This window comes from Salmo salar, chromosome ssa14 (genome assembly GCF_905237065.1).
Source record: "Salmo salar chromosome ssa14, Ssal_v3.1, whole genome shotgun sequence".
NCBI classification, from domain to species: Eukaryota; Metazoa; Chordata; class Actinopteri; order Salmoniformes; family Salmonidae; genus Salmo; species Salmo salar.
Genome location: NC_059455.1, coordinates 52,383,587 through 52,407,752, shown reverse-complemented (window position 1 = coordinate 52,407,752; position 24,166 = coordinate 52,383,587).

The window sequence follows — 24,166 nt, the reverse complement described above, 5'->3', positions numbered from 1 at the left end:
TCATAGCCTGGTTCCTCTCTAGTGTCCACATTGAGTATTATCACCCCTCATAGCCTGGTTTCCTCTCTAGGTTTCTACATTGGATATTATCACCCCCTCATAGCCTGGTTCCTCTCTACTGTGCCCACATTGGGTATTATCACCCCTCATAGCCTGGTTCCTCTCTAGGTTTCCCACATTGGATATTATCACCCCTCATAGCCTGGTTCCTCTCTAGGTTTCTACATTGGATATTATCACCCCTCATAGCCTGGTTCCTCTCTACTGTGCCCACATTGGATATTATCACCCCTCATAGCCTGGTTCCTCTCTAGGTTTCTACATTGGATATTATCACCCCTCATAGCCTGGTTCCTCTCTACTGTGCCCACATTGGATATTATCACCCCTCATAGCCTGGTTTCCTCTCTAGGTTTCTCACATTGGATATTATCACCCCTCATAGCCTGGTTACTCTCTACTGTGCCCACGTTGGATATTACCACCCCTCATAGCCTGGTTTCCTCTCTAGGTTTCTACATTGGATATTATCACCCCGTCATAGCCTGGTTTCCTCTCTAGGTTTCTACATTGGATATTATCACCCTTCATAGCCTGGTTCCTCTCTAGGTTTCTGCATTGCGTATTATCACCCCTCATAGCCTGGTTCCTCTCTAGCTTTCTACATAGGGTATTGTCACCCCTCATAGCCTGGTTCCTCTCTAGGTTTCTACATTGGATATTACCACCCGTCATAGCCTGGTTACTCTCTAGGTTTCCCACATTGGGTATTATCACCCCTCATAGCCTGGTTCCTCTCTACTGTGCCCACATTGGATATTTTCACCCCTCATATCCTGGTTCCTCTCTAGGTTTCTACATTGGATATTATCACCCCTCATAGCCTGGTTTCCTCTCTAGGTTTCTACATTGCGTATTTTCACCCCTCATAGCCTGGTTTCCTCTCTAGGTTTCTACATTGGATATTACCACCCCTCATAGCCTGGTTCCTCTCTAGGTTTCCCACATTGGATATTATCACCCCTCATAGCCTGGTTCCTCTCTAGGTTTCTACATTGGATATTATCACCCCTCATAGCCTGGTTCCTCTCTAGGTTTCTACATTGGATATTATCACCCCTCATAGCCTGGTTCCTCTCTACTGTGCCCACATTGGGTATTATCACCCCTCATAGCCTGGTTCCTCTCTATGTTTCTACATTGGATATTATCACCCCTCATAGCCTGGTTCCTCTCTAGGTTTCTACATTGGATATTATCACCCCTCATAGCCTGGTTCCTCTCTAGGTTTCTACATTGGATATTACCACCCGTCATAGCCTGGTTCCTCTCTAGGTTTCCCACATTGGATATTATCACCCTTCATAGCCTAGTTCCTCTCTAAGTTTCCCACATTGGGTATTACCACCCGTCATAGCCTGGTTCCTCTCTAGGTTTCTACATTGGATATTATCACCCCTCATAGCCTGGTTCCTCTCTAGGTTTCCCACATTGGATATTATCACCCTTCATAGCCTGGTTCCTCTCTAAGTTTCCCACATTGGATATTATCACCCCTCATAGCCTGGTTCCTCACTAGGTTTCCCACATTGGATATTATCACCCCTCATAGCCTGGTTTCCTCTCTAGGTTTCCCACATTGGGTATTATCACCCCTCATAGCCTGGTTTCCTCTCTACTGTGCCCACATTGGATATTATCACCCCTCATAGCCTGGTTTCCTCTCTAGCTTTCTACATTGGGTATTGTCACCCCTCATAGCCTGGTTCCTCTCTAAGTTTCTACATTGGATATTACCACCCCTCATAGCCTGGTTCCTCTCTAGGTTTCCCACATTGGATATTATCACCCCTCATAGCCTGGTTCCTCTCCAGGTTTCCCACATTGGATATTATCACCCCTCATAGCCTGGTTCCTCTCTACTGTGCCCACGTTAGATATTACCACCCCTCATAGCCTGGTTCCTCTCTAGGTTTCTACATTGGATATTATCACCCCTCATAGCCTGGTTCCTCTCTACTGTGCCCACATTGGATATTATCACCCCTCATAGCCTGGTTCCTCTCTAGGTTTCCCACATTGGATATTATCACCCTTCATAGCCTGGTTACTCTCTACTGTGCCCACGTTAGATATTATCACCCCTCATAGCCTGGTTCCTCTCTAGGTTTCTACATTGGATATTACCACCCGTCATAGCCTGGTTCCTCTCTAGGTTTCCCACATTGGATATTATCACCCTTCATAGCCTGGTTCCTCTCTAGGTTTCTACATTGCGTATTATCACCCCTCATAGCCTGGTTCCTCTCTAGGTTTCTACATTGGATATTACCACCCGTCATAGCCTGGTTCCCCTCTATGTTTCCCACATTGGATATTATCACCCTTCATAGCCTGGTTCCTCTCTAGGTTTCTACATTGGATATTATCACCCCTCATAGCCTGGTTCCTCTCTTGGTTTCTACATTGGGTATTATCACCCCTCATAGCCTGGTTCCTCTCTATGTTTCTACATTGGATATTATCACCCCTCATAGCCTGGTTCCTCTCTACTGTGCCCACATTGGATATTTTCACCCCTCATATCCTGGTTCCTCTCTAGGTTTCTACATTGGATATTATCACCCCTCATAGCCTGGTTCCTCTCTAGGTTTCTACATTGCGTATTTTCACCCCTCATAGCCTGGTTCCTCTCTAGGTTTCTACATTGGATATTACCACCCGTCATAGCCTGGTTCCTCTCTAGGTTTCCCACATTGGATATTATCACCCTTCATAGCCTGGTTCCTCTCTAGGTTTCTACATTGGATATTATCACCCCTCATAGCCTGGTTCCTCTCTAGGTTTCTACATTGGGTATTATCACCCCTCATAGCCTGGTTCCTCTCTACTGTGCCCACATTGGGTATTATCACCCCTCATAGCCTGGTTCCTCTCTATGTTTCTACATTGGATATTATCACCCCTCATAGCCTGGTTCCTCTCTAGGTTTCTACATTGGATATTATCACCCCTCATAGCCTGGTTCCTCTCTAGGTTTCTACATTGGATATTACCACCCGTCATAGCCTGGTTCCTCTCTAGGTTTCCCACATTGGATATTATCACCCTTCATAGCCTAGTTCCTCTCTAAGTTTCCCACATTGGGTATTACCACCCGTCATAGCCTGGTTCCTCTCTAGGTTTCTACATTGGATATTATCACCCCTCATAGCCTGGTTCCTCTCTAGGTTTCCCACATTGATATTATCACCCTTCATAGCCTGGTTCCTCTCTAAGTTTCCCACATTGAATATTATCACCCCTCATAGCCTGGTTCCTCTCTAGGTTTCCCACATTGGATATTATCACCCCTCATAGCCTGGTTTCCTCTCTAAGTTTCCCACATTGGGTATTATCACCCCTCATAGCCTGGTTCCTCTCTACTGTGCCCACATTGGATATTATCACCCCTCATAGCCTGGTTTTCCTCTCTAGGTTTCTACATTGGGTATTATCACCCCTCATAGCCTGGTTCCTCTCTAGGTTTCTACATTGAATATTATCACCCCTCATAGCCTGGTTTCCTCTCTAGTTTGCCCACATTGGGTATTATCACCCCTCATAGCCTGGTTCCTCTCTACTGTGCCCACTTGGATATTATCACCCCTCATAGCCTGGTTTCCTCTCTAGGTTTCTACATTGGATATTATCACCCCTCATAGCCTGGTTCCTCTCTACTGTGCCCACATTGGATATTATCACCCCTCATAGCCTGGTTCCTCTCTAGTTCCCACATTGGGTATTATCACCCCTCATAGCCTGGTTCCTCTCTAGGTTTCCCACATTGGATATTATCACCCCTCATAGCCTGGTTCCTCTCTAGGTTTCTACATTGGATATTATCACCCCTCATAGCCTGGTTTCCTCTCTAGTGTTCCCACATTGAGTATTATCACCCCTCATAGCCTGGTTTCCTCTCTAGGTTTCTACATTGGATATTACCACCCGTCATAGCCTGGTTCCTCTCTATGTTTCCCACATTGGATATTATCACCCTTCATAGCCTGGTTTCCTCTCTAGGTTTCTACATTGGATATTATCACCCCTCATAGCCTGGTTCCTCTCTTGGTTTCTACATTGGGTATTATCACCCCTCATAGCCTGGTTCCTCTCTACTGTGCCCACATTGGATATTATCACCCCTCATAGCCTGGTTCCTCTCTATGTTTCTACATTGGATATTATCACCCCTCATAGCCTGGTTCCTCTCTAGGTTTCTACATTGGATATTATCACCCCTCATAGCCTGGTTTCCTCTCTAGGTTTCTCACATTGGATATTATCACCCCCTCATAGCCTGGTTCCTCTCTACGTTTCCACATTGGATATTATCACCCCTCATAGCCTGGTTTCCTCTCTAGGTTTCTCACATTGAATATTATCACCCCTCATAGCCTGGTTCCTCTCTACTGTGCCCACGTTAGATATTATCACCCCTCATAGCCTGGTTCCTCTCTGGGTTTCCTACATTGGATATTATCACCCCTCATAGCCTGGTTTCCTCTCTAGGTTTCTACATTGGGTATTATCACCCCTCATAGCCTGGTTCCTCTCTAGGTTTCTCCATTGGATATTATCACCCCTCATAGCCTGGTTCCTCTCTAGGTTTCTACATTGGATATTATCACCCCTCATAGCCTGGTTTCCTCTCTAAGTTTCTACATTGGGTATTATCACCCCCTCATAGCCTGGTTTCCTCTCTACTGTGCCCACATTGGATGTTATCACCCCTCATAGCCTGGTTCCTCTCTATGTTTCTACATTGGATATTATCACCCCTCATAGCCTGGTTCCTCTCTAGGTTTCCACATTGGATATTATCACCCCTCATAGCCTGGTTTCCTCTCTAGGTTTCCCACATTGGGTATTATCACCCCTCATATCCTGGTTCCTCTCTAGTGTTCCCACATTGGATATTATCACCCCTCATAGCCTGGTTTCCTCTCTAGCTTTCTACATTGGGTATTATCACCCCTCATAGCCTGGTTCCTCTCTAGGTTTCTACATTGGATATTACCACCCCTCATAGCCTGGTTCCTCTCTATGTTTCCCACATTGGATATTATCACCCTTCATAGCCTGGTTTCCTCTCTAGGTTTCTACATTGGATATTATCACCCCTCATAGCCTGGTTCCTCTCTAGGTTTCTACATTGGATATTATCACCCCTCATAGCCTGTTTCCTCTCTAGGTTTCTACATTGGATATTATCACCCCTCATAGCCTGGTTTCCTCTCTAGGTTTCTACATTGGATATTATCACCCCTCATAGCCTGGTTCCTCTCTACTGTGCCCACATTGGATATTATCACCCCTCATAGCCTGGTTTCCTCTCTATGTTTCTACATTGAATATTACCACCCGTCATAGCCTGGTTTCCTCTCTCGGTTTCCCACATTGGATATTATCACCCCCTCATAGCCTGGTTCCTCTCTACTGTGCCCACATTGTATATTTTCACCCCTCATAGCCTGGTTTCCTCTCTGGTTTCTACATTGGATATTATCACCCCTCATAGCCTGGTTCCTCTCTAGGTTTCTACATTGCGTATTATCACCCCTCATAGCCTGGTTCCTCTCTAGGTTTCTACATTGGGTATTATCACCCCTCATAGCCTGGTTCCTCTCTACTGTGCCCACATTGGATATTATCACCCCTCATAGCCTGGTTTCCTCTCTATGTTTCTACATTGGATATTACCACCCCTCATAGCCTGGTTCCTCTCTAGGTTTCCCACATTGGATATTATCACCCCTCATAGCCTGGTTCCTCTCTAGTGTTGCCCACATTGTATATTATCACCCCTCATAGCCTGGTTCCTCTCTAGGTTTCTACATTGGATATTATCACCCCTCATAGCCTGGTTTCCTCTCTAGGTTTCTACATTGCGTATTATCACCCCTCATAGCCTGGTTCCTCTCTAGGTTTCTGCATTGGATATTATCACCCCTCATAGCCTGGTTCCTCTCTATGTTTCCCACATTGGGTATTATCACCCTTCATAGCCTGGTTCCTCTCTAGGTTTCTACATTGGATATTATCACCCCTCATAGCCTGGTTCCTCTCTAGGTTTCTACATTGGATATTTTCACCCCTCATAGCCTGGTTCCTCTCTAGGTTTCCCACATTGGATATTATCACCCCTCATAGCCTGGTTCCTCTCTAGGTTTCTACATTGGATATTATCACCCCTCATAGCCTGGTTTCCTCTCTACTGTGCCCACATTGGATATTATCACCCCTCATAGCCTGGTTTCCTCTCTATGTTTCTACATTGGATATTATCACCCCTCATAGCCTGGTTCCTCTCTAGGTTTCTACATTGGATATTATCACCCCTCATAGCCTGGTTCCTCTCTAGGTTTCCCACATTGAATATTATCACCCCTCATTGCCTGGTTTCCTCTCTAGGTTTCTACATTGGGTATTATCACCCCTCATAGCCTGGTTCCTCTCTACTGTGCCCACATTGGATATTTTCACCCCTCATAGCCTGGTTTCCTCTCTAGGTTTCTACATTGGATATTATCACCCCTCATAGCCTGGTTCCTCTCTAGGTTTCTACATTGGGTATTATCACCCCTCATTGCCTGGTTTCCTCTCTAGGTTTCCCACATTGGGTATTATCACCCCTCATAGCCTGGTTCCTCTCTACTGTGCCCACATTGGATATTATCACCCCTCATAGCCTGGTTCCTCTCTAGGTTTCTACATTGCGTATTATCACCCCTCATAGCCTGGTTTCCTCTCTAGGTTTCTACATTGGATATTACCACCCCTCATAGCCTGGTTTCCTCTCTATGTTTCCACATTGGATATTATCACCCCTCATAGCCTGGTTCCTCTCTAGGTTTCTACACTGGGTATTATCACCCCTCATAGCCTGGTTCCTCTCTACTGTGCCCACATTGTATATTATCACCCCTCATAGCCTGGTTTCCTCTCTAGGTTTCTACATTGGATATTATCACCCCTCATAGCCTGGTTCCTCTCTAAGTTTCTACATTGCGTATTATCACCCCTCATAGCCTGGTTCCTCTCTAGGTTTCTGCATTGGATATTACCACCCCTCATAGCCTGGTTTCCTCTCTATGGTTTCCCACATTGAATATTATCACCCCTCATAGCCTGGTTCCTCTCTAGGTTTCTACATTGGATATTATCACCCCTCATAGCCTGGTTCCTCTCTAAGTTTCTACATTGGATATTACCACCCCTCATAGCCTGGTTTCCTCTCTAAGTTTTTCCCACATTGAATATTATCACCCTTCATAGCCTGGTTCCTCTCTAGGTTTCTACATTGGATATTATCACCCCTCATAGCCTGGTTCCTCTCTGGGTTTCTCACATTGGATATTATCACCCCTCATAGCCTGGTTCCTCTCTACTGTGCCCACATTGGATATTATCACCCCTCATAGCCTGGTTCCTCTCTATGTTTCTACATTGGATATTATCACCCCTCATAGCCTGGTTCCTCTCTAGGTTTCTACATTGGATATTATCACCCCCTCATTGCCTGGTTCCTCTCTAGGTTTCCCACATTGGATATTATCACCCCTCATAGCCTGGTTTCCTCTCTAGGTTTCTCACATTGGGTATTATCACCCCTCATAGCCTGGTTTCCTCTCTACTGTGCCCACATTGGATATTTTCACCCCTCATAGCCTGGTTCCTCTCTAGGTTTCTACATTGAATATTATCACCCCTCATAGCCTGGTTCCTCTCTAGGTTTCTACATTGCGTATTATCACCCCTCATAGCCTGGTTCCTCTCTAGGTTTCTACATTGGATATTACCACCCCTCATAGCCTGGTTCCTCTCTATGTTTCCCACATTGGATATTATCACCCTTCATAGCCTGGTTCCTCTCTAGGTTTCTACATTGGATATTATCACCCCTCATAGCCTGGTTTCCTCTCTAGGTTTCTACATTGGATATTATCACCCCTCATAGCCTGGTTTCCTCTCTAGGTTTCCCACATTGGATATTATCACCCCTCATAGCCTGGTTTCCTCTCTAGGTTTCTACATTGGATATTATCAACCCTCATAGCCTGGTTCCTCTCTACTGTGCCCACATTGGATATTATCACCCCTCATAGCCTGGTTCCTCTCTATGTTTCTACATTGGATATTATCACCCCTCATAGCCTGGTTTCCTCTCTAGGTTTCTACATTGGATATTATCACCCCTCATAGCCTGGTTTCCTCTCTAGGTTTCCCACATTGGATATTATCACCCCCTCATAGCCTGGTTCCTCTCTACTGTGCCCACATTGGGTATTATCACCCCTCATAGCCTGGTTCCTCTCCAGGTTTCCCACATTGGATATTATCACCCCTCATAGCCTGGTTCCTCTCTACTGTGCCCACGTTGGATATTACCACCCCTCATAGCCTGGTTCCTCTCTAGGTTTCCCACATTGAATATTATCACCCTTCATAGCCTGGTTCCTCTCTAGGTTTCTACATTGGGTATTATCACCCCTCATAGCCTGGTTCCTCTCTATGTTTCTACATTGGATATTACTACCCCTCATAGCCTGGTTCCTCTCTAGGTTTCCCACATTGGGTATTATCACCCCTCATAGCCTGGTTCCTCTCTAGGTTTCTACATTGGATATTATCACCCCTCATAGCCTGGTTCCTCTCTAGGTTTCTACACTGGGTATTATCACCCCTCATAGCCTGGTTCCTCTCTACTGTGCCCACATTGGATATTATCACCCCTCATAACCTGGTTCCTCTCTATGTTTCTACATTGGATATTATCACCCCTCATAGCCTGGTTCCTCTCTAGGTTTCTACACTGGGTATTATCACCCCCTCATAGCCTGGTTCCTCTCTACTGTGCCCACATTGGATATTATCACCCCTCATAGCCTGGTTCCTCTCTATGTTTCTACATTCGATATTATCACCCCTCATAGCCTGGTTCCTCTCTAGGTTTCTACATTGGATATTATCACCCCTCATTGCCTGGTTCCTCTCTAGGTTTCCCACATTGGATATTATCACCCCTCATTGCCTGGTTCCTCTCTAAGTTTCCCACATTGGATATTATCACCCCTCATAGCCTGGTTTCCTCTCTACTGTGCCCACATTGGATATTATCACCCCTCATAGCCTGGTTCCTCTCTAGCTTTCCACATAGGTTATTACCACCCCTCATAGCCTGGTTCCTCTCTATGTTTCCCACATTGGATATTATCACCCCTCATAGCCTGGTTCCTCTCTAGGTTTCTACATTGGATATTATCACCCCTCATAGCCTGGTTCCTCTCTAGGTTTCTACATTGGATATTATCACCCCTCATAGCCAGGTTTCCTCTCTAGGTTTCTACATTGGATATTACCACCCCTCATAGCCTGGTTCCTCTCTAGGTTTCTACATTGGATATTATCACCTCTCATAGCCTGGTTCCTCTCTAGGTTTCTACACTGGGTATTATCACCCCTCATAGCCTGGTTCCTCTCTACTGTGCCCACATTGGATATTATCACCCCTCATAGCCTGGTTCCTCTCTATGTTTCTACATTGAATATTACCACCCCTCATAGCCTGGTTCCTCTCTAGGTTTCCCACATTGGGTATTATCACCCCTCATAGCCTGGTTCCTCTCTACTGTGCCCACATTGTATATTTTCACCCCTCATAGCCTGGTTCCTCTCTAGGTTTCTACATTGGATATTATCACCCCTCATAGCCTGGTTCCTCTCTAGGTTTCTACATTGGATATTATCACCCCTCATAGCCTGGTTCCTCTCTAGGTTTCTACATTGGATATTATCACCCCTCATAGCCTGGTTCCTCTCTAGGTTTCTACATTGAATATTATCACCCCTCATAGCCTGGTTCCTCTCTAGGTTTCTACATTGGATATTATCACCCCTCATAGCCTGGTTCCTCTCTAGGTTTCTACATTGGATATTATCACCCCTCATAGCCTGGTTCCTCTCTAGGTTTCTACATTGGATATTACCACCCCTCATAGCCTGGTTCCTCTCTAGGTTTCTACATTGGATATTATCACCCCTCATAGCCTGGTTCCTCTCTAGGTTTCTACACTGGGTATTATCACCCCTCATAGCCTGGTTCCTCTCTACTGTGCCCACATTGGATAGTATCACCCCTCATAGCCTGGTTCCTCTCTATGTTTCTACATTGGATATTACCACCCGTCATAGCCTGGTTCCTCTCTAGGTTTCCCACATTGGGTATTATCACCCCTCATAGCCTGGTTCCTCTCTACTGTGCCCACATTGTATATTTTCACCCCTCATAGCCTGGTTCCTCTCTAGGTTTCTACATTGGATATTATCACCCCTCATAGCCTGGTTCCTCTCTAGGTTTCTACATTGGATATTATCACCCCTCATAGCCTGGTTCCTCTCTAGCTTTCTACATTGCGTATTATCACCCCTCATAGCCTGGTTCCTCTCTAGGTTTCTACATAGGTATTATCACCCGTCATAGCCTGGTTGCTCTCTATGTTTCCCACATTGGATATTATCACCCTTCATAGCCTGGTTTCCTCTCTAGGTTTCTACATTGGATATTATCACCCCTCATAGCCTGGTTCCTCTCTAGGTTTCTACATTGGATATTATCACCCCTCATAGCCTGGTTCCTCTCTAGGTTTCTACATTGGATATTACCACCCGTCATAGCCTGGTTCATCTCTAGGTTTCTACATTGGATATTATCACCCCTCATAGCCTGGTTCCTCTCTAGGTTTCTACACTGGGTATTATCACCCCTCATAGCCTGGTTCCTCTCTACTGTGCCCACATTGGATAGTATCACCCCTCATAGCCTGGTTCCTCTCTACGTTTCTACATTGGATATTATCACCCCTCATAGCCTGGTTCCTCTCTAGGTTTCCCACATTGGATATTATCACCCCTCATAGCCTGGTTCCTCTCTAGGTTTCTACATTGGATATTACCACCCGTCATAGCCTGGTTCATCTCTAGGTTTCTACATTGGATATTATCACCCCTCATAGCCTGGTTTCCTCTCTAGGTTTCTACATTGGGTATTATCACCCCTCATAGCCTGGTTCCTCTCTACTGTGCCCACATTGGATAGTATCACCCCTCATAGCCTGGTTCCTCTCTATGTTTCTACATTGAATATTACCACCCGTCATAGCCTGGTTCCTCTCTAGGTTTCCCACATTGGGTATTATCACCCCTCATAGCCTGGTTCCTCTCTACTGTGCCCACATTGTATATTTTCACCCCTCATAGCCTGGTTCCTCTCTAGGTTTCTACATTGGATATTATCACCCCTCATAGCCTGGTTCCTCTCTAGGTTTCTACATTGGATATTATCACCCCTCATAGCCTGGTTCCTCTCTAGCTTTCTACATTGCGTATTATCACCCCTCATAGCCTGGTTCCTCTCTAGGTTTCTACATTGGATATTATCACCCCTCATAGCCTGGTTCCTCTCTAGGTTTCTACATTGGATATTATCACCCCTCATAGCCTGGTTCCTCTCTAGGTTTCTACATTGGATATTATCACCCCTCATAGCCTGGTTCCTCTCTAGGTTTCTACATTGGATATTACCACCCCTCATAGCCTGGTTCCTCTCTAGGTTTCTACATTGAATATTATCACCTCTCATAGCCTGGTTCCTCTCTAGGTTTCTACATTGGGTATTATCACCCCTCATAGCCTGGTTCCTCTCTACTGTGCCCACATTGGATAGTATCACCCCCTCATAGCCTGGTTCCTCTCTATGTTTCTACATTGGATATTACCACCCCTCATAGCCTGGTTCCTCTCTAGGTTTCCCACATTGGGTATTATCACCCCTCATAGCCTGGTTCCTCTCTACTGTGCCCACATTGTATATTTTCACCCCTCATAGCCTGGTTCCTCTCTAGGTTTCTACATTGGATATTATCACCCCTCATAGCCTGGTTCCTCTCTAGGTTTCTACATTGGATATTATCACCCCTCATAGCCTGGTTCCTCTCTAGCTTTCTACATTGCGTATTATCACCCCTCATAGCCTGGTTCCTCTCTAGGTTTCTACATAGGTTATTACCACCCGTCATAGCCTGGTTCCTCTCTATGTTTCCCACATTGGATATTATCACCCCTCATAGCCTGGTTCCTCTCTAGGTTTCTACATTGGATATTATCACCCCTCATAGCCTGGTTCCTCTCTAGGTTTCTACATTGGATATTATCACCCCTCATAGCCTGGTTCCTCTCTAGGTTTCTACATTGGATATTACCACCCGTCATAGCCTGGTTCCTCTCTAGGTTTCTACATTGGATATTATCACCCCTCATAGCCTGGTTCCTCTCTAGGTTTCTACACTGGGTATTATCACCCCTCATAGCCTGGTTCCTCTCTACTGTGCCCACATTGGATAGTATCACCCCTCATAGCCTGGTTCCTCTCTACGTTTCTACATTGGATATTATCACCCGTCATAGCCTGGTTCCTCTCTAGGTTTCCCACATTGGATATTATCACCCCTCATAGCCTGGTTCCTCTCTAGGTTTCTACATTGGATATTACCACCCGTCATAGCCTGGTTCATCTCTAGGTTTCTACATTGGATATTATCACCCCTCATAGCCTGGTTCCTCTCTAGGTTTCTACACTGGGTATTATCACCCCTCATAGCCTGGTTCCTCTCTACTGTGCCCACATTGGATAGTATCACCCCTCATAGCCTGGTTCCTCTCTATGTTTCTACATTGGATATTACCACCCGTCATAGCCTGGTTCCTCTCTAGGTTTCCCACATTGGGTATTATCACCCCTCATAGCCTGGTTCCTCTCTACTGTGCCCACATTGTATATTTTCACCCCTCATAGCCTGGTTCCTCTCTAGATTTCTACATTGGATATTATCACCCCTCATAGCCTGGTTCCTCTCTAGGTTTCTACATTGCGTATTATCACCCCTCATAGCCTGGTTCCTCTCTAGGTTTCTGCATTGGATATTACCACCCGTCATAGCCTGGTTCCTCTCTATGTTTCCCACATTGGATATTATCACCCTTCATAGCCTGGTTCCTCTCTAGGTTTCTACATTGGATATTATCACCCCTCATAGCCTGGTACCTCTCTAGGTTTCTACATTGGATATTACCACCCGTCATAGCCTGGTTCCTCTCTAGGTTTCCCACATTGGATATTATCACCCTTCATAGCCTGGTTCCTCTCTAGGTTTCTACACTGGGTATTATCACCCCTCATAGCCTGGTTCCTCTCTACTGTGCCCACATTGAATAGTATCACCCCTCATAGCCTGGTTCCTCTCTATGTTTCTACATTGGATATTATCACCCCTCATAGCCTGGTTCCTCTCTAGGTTTCTACATTGGATATTATCACCCCTCATTGCCTGGTTCCTCTCTAGGTTTCCCACATTGGATATTATCACCCGTTATTGCCTGGTTCCTCTCTAAGTTTCCCACATTGGGTATTATCACCCCTCATAGCCTGGTTCCTCTCTACTGTGCCCACATTGGATATTTTCACCCCTCATAGCCTGGTTCCTCTCTAGGTTTCTACATTGGATATTATCACCCCTCATAGCCTGGTTCCTCTCTAGGTTTCTACATTGCGTATTATCACCCCTCATAGCCTGGTTCCTCTCTAGGTTTCTACATTGGATATTACCACCCGTCATAGCCTGGTTCCTCTCTATGTTTCCCACATTGGATATTATCACCCTTCATAGCCTGGTTCCTCTCTAGGTTTCTACATTGGATATTATCACCCCACATAGCCTGGTACCTCTCTAGGTTTCTACATTGGATATTACCACCCGTCATAGCCTGGTTCCTCTCTAGGTTTCCCACATTGGATATTATCACCCTTCATAGCCTGGTTCCTCTCTAGGTTTCTACATTGGATATTATCACCCCTCATAGCCTGGTTCCTCTCTACTGTGCCCACATTGAATAGTATCACCCCTCATAGCCTGGTTCCTCTCTATGTTTCTACATTGGATATTATCACCCCTCATAGCCTGGTTCCTCTCTAGGTTTCTACATTGGATATTATCACCCCTCATTGCCTGGTTCCTCTCTAGGTTTCCCACATTGGATATTATCAGCCCTCATTGCCTGGTTCCTCTCTACTGTGCCCACATTGGATATTTTCACCCCTCATAGCCTGGTTCCTCTCTAGGTTTCTACATTGGATATTATCACCCCTCATAGCCTGGTTCCTCTCTAGGTTTCTACATTGCGTATTATCACCCCTCATAGCCTGGTTCCTCTCTAGGTTTCTACATTGGATATTACCACCCGTCATAGCCTGGTTCCTCTCTAGGTTTCCCACATTGGATATTATCACCCCTCATTGCATGGTTCCTCTCTAAGTTTCCCACATTGGGTATTATCACACCTCATATCCTGGTTCCTCTCTACTGTGCCCACATTGGATATTATCACCCCTCATAGCCTGGTTCCTCTCTAGCTTTCTACATTGCGTATTATCACCCCTCATAGCCTGGTTCCTCTCTAGGTTTCTACATAGGTTATTACCACCCGTCATAGCCTGGTTCCTCTCTATGTTTCCCACATTGGATATTATCACCCTTCATAGCCTGGTTCCTCTCTAGGTTTATACATTGGATATTATCACCCCTCATAGCCTGGTTCCTCTCTAGGTTTCTACATTGGATATTATCACCCCTCATAGCCTGGTTCCTCTCTAGGTTTCTACATTGGATATTACCACCCGTCATAGCCTGGTTCATCTCTAGGTTTCTACATTGGTTATTATCACCCCTCATAGCCTGGTTCCTCTCTAGGTTTCTACACTGGGTATTATCACCCCTCATAGCCTGGTTCCTCTCTACTGTGCCCACATTGGATAGTATCACCCCTCATAGCCTGGTTCCTCTCTATGTTTCTACATTGGATATTATCACCCGTCATAGCCTGGTTCCTCTCTAGGTTTCTACATTGGATATTATCACCCCTCATAGCCTGGTTCCTCTCTAGATTTCCCACATTGGATATTATCACCCCTCATAGCCTGGTTCCTCTCTAGGTTTCTACATTGGATATTACCACCCGTCATAGCCTGGTTCATCTCTAGGTTTCTACATTGGATATTATCACCCCTCATAGCCTGGTTCCTCTCTAGGTTTCTACACTGGGTATTATCACCCCTCATAGCCTGGTTCCTCTCTACTGTGCCCACATTGGATAGTATCACCCCTCATAGCCTGGTTCCTCTCTATGTTTCTACATTGGATATTACCACCCGTCATAGCCTGGTTCCTCTCTAGGTTTCCCACATTGGGTATTATCACCCCTCATAGCCTGGTTCCTCTCTACTGTGCCCACATTGTATATTTTCACCCCTCATAGCCTGGTTCCTCTCTAGGTTTCTACATTGGATATTATCACCCCTCATAGCCTGGTTCCTCTCTAGGTTTCTACATTGCGTATTATCACCCCTCATAGCCTGGTTCCTCTCTAGGTTTCTGCATTGGATATTACCACCCGTCATAGCCTGGTATCTCTCTATGTTTCCCACATTGGATATTATCACCCTTCATAGCCTGGTTCCTCTCTAGGTTTCTACATTGGATATTATCACCCCTCATAGCCTGGTTCCTCTCTACTGTGCCCACATTGAATAGTATCACCCCTCATAGCCTGGTTCCTCTCTATGTTTCTGCATTGGATATTATCACCCCTCATAGCCTGGTTCCTCTCTAGGTTTCTACATTGGATATTATCACCCCTCTTTGCCTGGTTCCTCTCTAGGTTTCCCACATTGGATATTATCACCCCTCATTGCCTGGTTCCTCTCTTAGTTTCCCACATTGGGTATTATCACCCCTCATAGCCTGGTTCCTCTCTACTATGCCCACATTGGATATTTTCACCCCTCATAGCCTGGTTCCTCTCTAGGTTTCTACATTGGATATTATCACCCCTCATAGCCTGGTTCCTCTCTACTGTGACCACATTGGGTATTATCACCCCTCATAGCCTGGTTCCTCTCCAGGTTTCCCACATTGGATATTATCACCCCTCATAGCCTGGTTCCTCTCTACTGTGCCCACGTTAGATATTACCACCCCTCATAGCCTGGTTCCTCTCTAGGTTTCCCACATTGGATATTATCACCATTCATAGCCTGGTTCCTCTCTAGGTTTCTACATTGGGAATTATCACCCCTCATAGCCTGGTTCCTCTCTATGTTTCTACATTGGATATTACTACCCGTCATAGCCTGGTTCCTCTCTAGGTTTCCCACATTGGGTATTATCACCCTTCATAGCCTGGTTCCTCTCTAGGTTTCTACATTGGATATTATCACCCCTCATAGCCTGGTTCCTCTCTAGGTTTCTACACTGGGTATTATCACCCCTCATAGCCTGGTTCCTCTCTACTGAGCCCACATTGGATAGTATCACCCCTCATAACCTGGTTCCTCTCTATGTTTCTACATTGGATATTATCACCCCTCATAGCCTGGTTCCTCTCTAGGTTTCCAACATTGGATATTATCACCCCTCATAGCCTGGTTCCTCTCTAGGTTTCTACATTGGATATTATCACCCCTCATAGCCTGGTTCCTCTCTACTGTGCACACATTGGGTATTATCACCCATCATAGCCCGGTTCCTCTCTAGGTTTCCCACATTGGATATTATCACCCCTCATAGCCTGGTTCCTCTCTAGTGTCCCACGTTGGATATTACCACCCCTCATAGCCTGGTTCCTCTCTAGGTTTCCCACATTGGATATTATCACCCTTCATAGCCTGGTTTCCTCTCTAGGTTTCTACATTGGATATTATCACCCCTCATAGCCTGGTTCCTCTCTATGTTTCTACATTGGATATTATCACCCCTCATAGCCTGGTTCCTCTCTAGGTTTCCCACATTGGATATTATCACCCCTCATAGCCTGGTTCCTCTCTAGGTTTCTACATTGGATATTATCACCCCTCATAGCCTGGTTCCTCTCTAGGTTTCTACACTGGGTATTATCACCCCTCATAGCCTGGTTCCTCTCTACTGAGCCCACATTGGATAGTATCACCCCTTATAACCTGGTTCCTCTCTATGTTTCTACATTGGATATTATCACCCCTCATAGCCTGGTTCCTCTCTAGGTTTCCAACATTGGATATTATCACCCTTCATAGCCTGGTTCCTCTCTAGGTTTCTACATTGGATATTATCACCCCTCATAGCCTGGTTTCCTCTCTAGGTTTCTACACTGGGTATTATCACCCCTCATAGCCTGGTTCCTCTCTACTGTGCCCACATTGAATATTATCACCCCTCATAGCCTGGTTCCTCTCTATGTTTCTACATTGGATATTATCACCCCTCATAGCCTGGTTCCTCTCTAGGTTTCTACATTGGATATTATCACCCCTCATTGCCTGGTTCCTCTCTAGGTTTCCCACATTGGATATTATCACCCCTCATTGCCTGGTTCCTCTCTAAGTTTCCCACATTGGGTATTATCACCCCTCATATCCTGGTTCCTCTCTACTGTGCCCACATTGGATATTATCACCCCTCATAGCCTGGTTCCTCTCTAGCTTTCTACATTGCGTATTATCACCCCTCATAGCCTGGTTCCTCTCTAGGTTTCTACATAGGTTATTACCACCCGTCATAGCCTGGTTCCTCTCTATGTTTCCCACATTGAATATTATCACCCTTCATAGCCTGGTTCCTCTCTAGGTTTCTACATTGGATATTATCACCCCTCATAGCCTGGTTCCTCTCTAGGTTTCTACATTGGATATTATCACCCCTCATAGCCTGGTTCCTCTCTAGGTTTCTACATTGGATATTACCACCCCTCATAGCCTGGTTCATCTCTAGGTTTCTACATTGGATATTATCACCCCTCATAGCCTGGTTCCTCTCTAGGTTTCTACACTGGGTATTATCACCCCTCATAGCCTGGTTCCTCTCTACTGTGCCCACATTGGATAGTATCACCCCTCATAGCCTGGTTCCTCTCTATGTTTCTACATTGGATATTATCACCCGTCATAGCCTGGTTCCTCTCTAGGTTTCTACATTGGATATTATCACCCCTCATAGCCTGGTTCCTCTCTAGGTTTCCCACATTGGATATTATCACCCCTCATAGCCTGGTTCCTTTCTAAGTTTCCCACATTGGGTATTATCACCCCTCATAGCCTGGTTCCTCTCTAGCTTTCTACATTGGGTATTGTCACCCCTCATAGCCTGGTTCCTCTCTAGGTTTCTACATTGGATATTACCACCCCTCATAGCCTGGTTCCTCTCTAGGTTTCCCACATTGGGTATTATCACCCCTCATAGCCTGGTTCCTCTCTACTGTGCCCACATTGTATATTTTCACCCCTCATAGCCTGGTTCCTCTCTAGGTTTCTACATTGGATATTATCACCCCTCATAGCCTGGTTCCTCTCTAGGTTTCTACATTGCGTATTATCACCCCTCATAGCCTGGTTCCTCTCTAGGTTTCTACATTGGATATTACCACCCGTCATAGCCTGGTTCCTCTCTATGTTTCCCACATTGGATATTATCACCCTTCATAGCCTGGTTCCTCTCTAGGTTTCTACATTGGATATTATCACCCCTCATAGCCTGGTTCCTCTCTAGGTTTCTACATTGGATATTACCACCCGTCATAGCCTGGTTCCTCTCTAGGTTTCCCACATTGAATATTATCACCCCTCATAGCCTGGTTCCTCTCTAGGTTTCTACATTGGATATTATCACCCCTCATAGCCTGGTTCTTCTCTACTGTGCCCACATTGGATAGTATCACCCCTCATAGCCTGGTTCCTCTCTATGTTTCTACATTGAATATTATCACCCCTCATAGCCTGGTTCCTCTCTAGGTTTCTACATTGAATATTATCACCCCTCATTGCCTGGTTTCCTCTCTAGGTTTCCCACATTGGATATTATCACCCCTCATTGCCTGGTTTCCTCTCTAAGTTTCCCACATTGGGTATTATCACCCCTCATAGCCTGGTTCCTCTCTACTGTGCCCACATTGGATATTTTCACCCCTCATAGCCTGGTTCCTCTCTAGGTTTCTACATTGGATATTATCACACCTCATAGCCTGGTTCCTCTCTAGGTTTCTACATTGCGTATTATCGCCCCTCATAGCCTGGTTCCTCTCTAGGTTTCTACATTGGATATTACCACCCGTCATAGCCTTGTTCCTCTCTATGTTTCCCACATTGGATATTATCACCCTTCATAGCCTGGTTCCTCTCTAGGTTTCTACATTGGATATTATCACCCCTCATAGCCTGGTTCCTCTCTAGGTTTCTACATTGGATATTACCACCCGTCATAGCCTGGTTCCTCTCTAGGTTTCCCACATTGGATATTATCACCCTTCATAGCCTGGTTCCTCTCTAGGTTTCTACATTGGATATTATCACCCCTCATAGCCTGGTTCCTCTCTACGTTTCTACACTGGGTATTATCACCCCTCATAGCCTGGTTCCTCTCTACTGTGCCCACATTGGATAGTATCACCCCTCATAGCCTGGTTCCTCTCTATGTTTCTACATTGGATATTATCACCCCTCATAGCCTGGTTCCTCTCTAGGTTTCTACATTGGATATTATCACCCCTCATTGCCTGGTTCCTCTCTAGGTTTCCCACATTGGATATTATCACCCCTCATAGCCTGGTTCCTCTCTAGCTTTCCACATTGGGTATTGTCACCCCTCATAGCCTGGTTCCTCTCTAGGTTTCTACATTGGATATTACCACCCGTCATAGCCTGGTTCCTCTCTATGTTTCCCACATTGGATATTATCACCCTTCATAGCCTGGTTCCTCTCTAGGTTTCTACATTGGATATTATCACCCCTCATAGCCTGGTTCCTCTCTTGGTTTCTACATTGGGTATTATCACCCCTCATAGCCTGGGTCCTCTCTACTGTGCCCACATTGGATATTATCACCCCTCATAGCCTGGTTCCTCTCTATGTTTCTACATTGGATATTATCACCCCTCATAGCCTGGTTCCTCTCTAGGTTTCTACATTGGGTATTATCACCCCTCATAGCCTGGTTCCTCTCTAGGTTTCCCACAATGGATATTATCACCCCTCATAGCCTGGTTCCTCTCTACTGTGACCACATTGGGTATTATCACCCCTCATAGCCTGGTTCCTCTCTAGGTTTCCCACATTGGATATTATCACCCCTCATAGCCTGGTACCTCTCCAGGTTTCCCACATTGGATATTATCACCCCTCATAGCCTGGTTCCTCTCAAGGTTTCTACATTGGATATTATCACCCCTCATAGCCTGGTTCCTCTCTAGGTTTCCCACATTGGATATTATCACCCCTCATAGCCTCGTTCCTCTCTAAGTTTCCCACATTGGATATTATCACCCCTCATAGCCTGGTTCCTCTCTATGTTTCTACATTGGATATTATCACCCCTCATAGCCTGGTTCCTCTCTAGGTTTCTACATTGGGTATTATCACCCCTCATAGCCTGGTTCCTCTCTACTGTGCCCACATTGGATATTTTCACCCCTCATAGCCTGGTTCCTCTCTAGGTTTCTACATTGGATATTATCACCCCTCATAGCCTGGTTCCTCTCTAGGTTTCTACATTGCGTATTATCACCCCTCATAGCCTGGTTCCTCTCTAGGTTTCTACATTGGATATTACCACCCGTCATAGCCTGGTTCCTCTCTATGTTTCCCACATTGGATATTATCACCCTTCATAGCCTGGTTCCTCTCTAGGTTTCTACATTGGATATTATCACCCCTCATAGCCTGGTTCCTCTCTAGGTTTCTACATTGGATATTACCACCCGTCATAGCCTGGTTCCTCTCTAGGTTTCCCACATTGGATATTATCACCCTTCATAGCCTGGTTCCTCTCTAGGTTTCTACATTGGATATTATCACCCGTCATAGCCTGGTTCTTCTCTACTGTGCCCACATTGGATAGTATCACCCCTCATAGCCTGGTTCCTCTCTATGTTTCTACATTGGATATTATCACCCCTCATAGCCTGGTTCCTCTCTAGGTTTCTACATTGGATATTATCACCCCTCATTGCCTGGTTCCTCTCTAGGTTTCCCACATTGGATATTATCACCCCTCATTGCCTGGTTCCTCTCTAAGTTTCCCACATTGGGTATTATCACCCCTCATAGCCTGGTTCCTCTCTACTGTGCCCACATTGGATATTTTCTCCCCTCATAGCCTGGTTCCTCTCTAGGTTTCTACATTGGATATTATCACACCTCATAGCCTGGTTCCTCTCTAGGTTTCTACATTGCGTATTATCACCCCTCATAGCCTGGTTCCTCTCTAGGTTTCTACATTGGATATTACCACCCGTCATAGCCTTGTTCCTCTCTATGTTTCCCACATTGGATATTATCACCCTTCATAGCCTGGTTCCTCTCTAGGTTTCTACATTGGATATTATCACCCCTCATAGCCTGGTTCCTCTCTAGGTTTCTACATTGGATATTACCACCCGTCATAGCCTGGTTCCTCTCTAGGTTTCCCACATTGGATATTATCACCCTTCATAGCCTGGTTCCTCTCTAGGTTTCTACATTGGATATTATCACCCCTCATAGCCTGGTTCCTCTCTAGGTTTCTACACTGCGTATTATCACCCCTCATAGCCTGGTTCCTCTCTACTGTGCCCACATTGGATAGTATCACCCCTCATAGCCTGGTTCCTCTCTATGTTTCTACATTGGATATTATCACCCCTCATAGCCTGGTTCCTCTCTAGGTTTCTACATTGGATATTATCACCCCTCATTGCCTGGTTCCTCTCTAGGTTTCCCACATTGGATATTATCACCCTTCATAGCCTGGTTCCTCTCTAGCTTTCTACATTGGGTATTGTCACCCCTCTTAGCCTGGTTCCTCTCTAGGTTTCTACATTGGATATTACCACCCGTCATAGCCTGGTTCCTCTCTACGTTTCCCACAGTGGATATTATCACCCCTCATAGCCCGGTTCCTCTCTACTGTGCCCACATTGTATATTTCCACCCCTCATAGCCTGGTTCCTCTCTATGTTTGTACATTGGGTATTATCACCCCTCATAGCCTGGTTCCTCTCTTGGTTTCTACATTGCGTATTATCACCCCTCATAGCCTGGTTCCTCTCTAGGTTTCTACATTGGATATTACCACCCGTCATAGCCTGGTTCCTCTCTATGTTTCCCACATTGGATATTATCACCCTTCATAGCCTGGTTCCTCTCTAGGTTTCTACATTGGATATTATCACCCCTCATAGCCTGGTTCCTCTCTTGGTTTCTACATTGGGTATTATCACCCCTCATAGCCTGGGTCCTCTCTACTGTGCCCACATTGGATATTATCACCCCTCATAGCCTGGTTCCTCTCTATGTTTCTACATTGGATATTATCACCCCTCATAGCCTGGTTCCTCTCTAGGTTTCTACATTGGGTATTATCACCCCTCATAGCCTGGTTCCTCTCTAGGTTTCCCACATTGGATATTATCACCCCTCATAGCCTGGTTCCTCTCTACGGTTACCACATTGGGTATTATCACCCCTCATAGCCTGGTTCCTCTCTAGGTTTCCCACATTGGATATTATCACCCCTCATAGCCTGGTTCCTCTCTAGGTTTCCCACATTGGATATTATCACCCCACATAGCCTGGTTCCTCTCAAGGTTTCTACATTGGATATTATCACCCCTCATAGCCTGGTTCCTCTCTAGGTTTCCCACATTGGATATTATCACCCCTCATAGCCTCGTTCCTCTCTAAGTTTCCCACATTGGATATTATCACCCCTCATAGCCTGGTTCCTCTCTATGTTTCTACATTGGATATTATCACCCCTCATAGCCTGGTTCCTCTCTAGGTTTCTACATTGGGTATTATCACCCCTCATAGCCTGGTTCCTCTCTACTGTGCCCACATTGGATATTTTCACCCCTCATAGCCTGGTTCCTCTCTAGGTTTCCCACATTGGATATTATCACCCCTCATAGCCTCGTTCCTCTCTAAGTTTCCCACATTGGATATTATCACCCCTCATAGCCTGGTTCCTCTCTATGTTTCTACATTGGATATTATCACCCCTCATAGCCTGGTTCCTCTCTAGGTTTCTACATTGGGTATTATCACCCCTCATAGCCTGGTTCCTCTCTACTGTGCCCACATTGGATATTTTCACCCCTCATAGCCTGGTTCCTCTCTAGGTTTCCCACATTGGATATTATCACCCCTCATAGCCTGGTTCCTCTCTAGGTTTCTCACATTGGATATTATCACCCCTCATAGCCTGGTTCCTCTCTAGGTTTCCCACATTGGATATTATCACCCCCTCATAGCCTGCTTCCTCTCTACTGTGCCCACGTTGGATATTATCACCCCTCATAGCCTGGTTCCTCTCTAGGTTTCTACATTGGATATTATCACCCCTCATAGCCTGGTTTCCTCTCTAGGTTCCCACATTGGATATTATCACCCCTCATAGCCTGGTTTCCTCTCTAGGTTTCCCACATTGGATATTATCACCCCTCATAGCCTGGTAACTCTCTACTGTGCCCACGTTAGATATTACCACCCCTCATAGCCTGGTTCCTCTCTAGGTTTCCCACATTGGATATTATCACCCCTCATAGCCTGGTTCCTCTCAAGGTTTCTACATTGGATATTATCACCCCTCATAGCCTGGTTCCTCTCTAGGTTTCCCACATTGAATATTATCACCCCTCATAGCCTGGTTCCTCTCTAGGTTTCCCACATTGGATATTATCACCCCTCATAGCCTGGTTCCTCTCTATGTTTCTACATTGGATATTATCACCCCTCATAGCCTGGTTCCTCTCTAGGTTTCTACATTGGGTATTATCACCCCTCATAGCCTGGTTCCTCTCTACTGTGCCCACATTGGATATTTTCACCCCTCATAGCCTGGTTCCTCTCTACTGTGCCCACATTGGGTATTATCACCCCTCATAGCCTGGTTCCTCTCTAGGTTTCCCACATTGGATATTATCACCCCTCATAGCCTGGTTCCTCTCTAGGTTTCCCACATTGGATATTATCACCCCTCATAGCCTGGTTCCTCTCTAGGTTTCCCACAT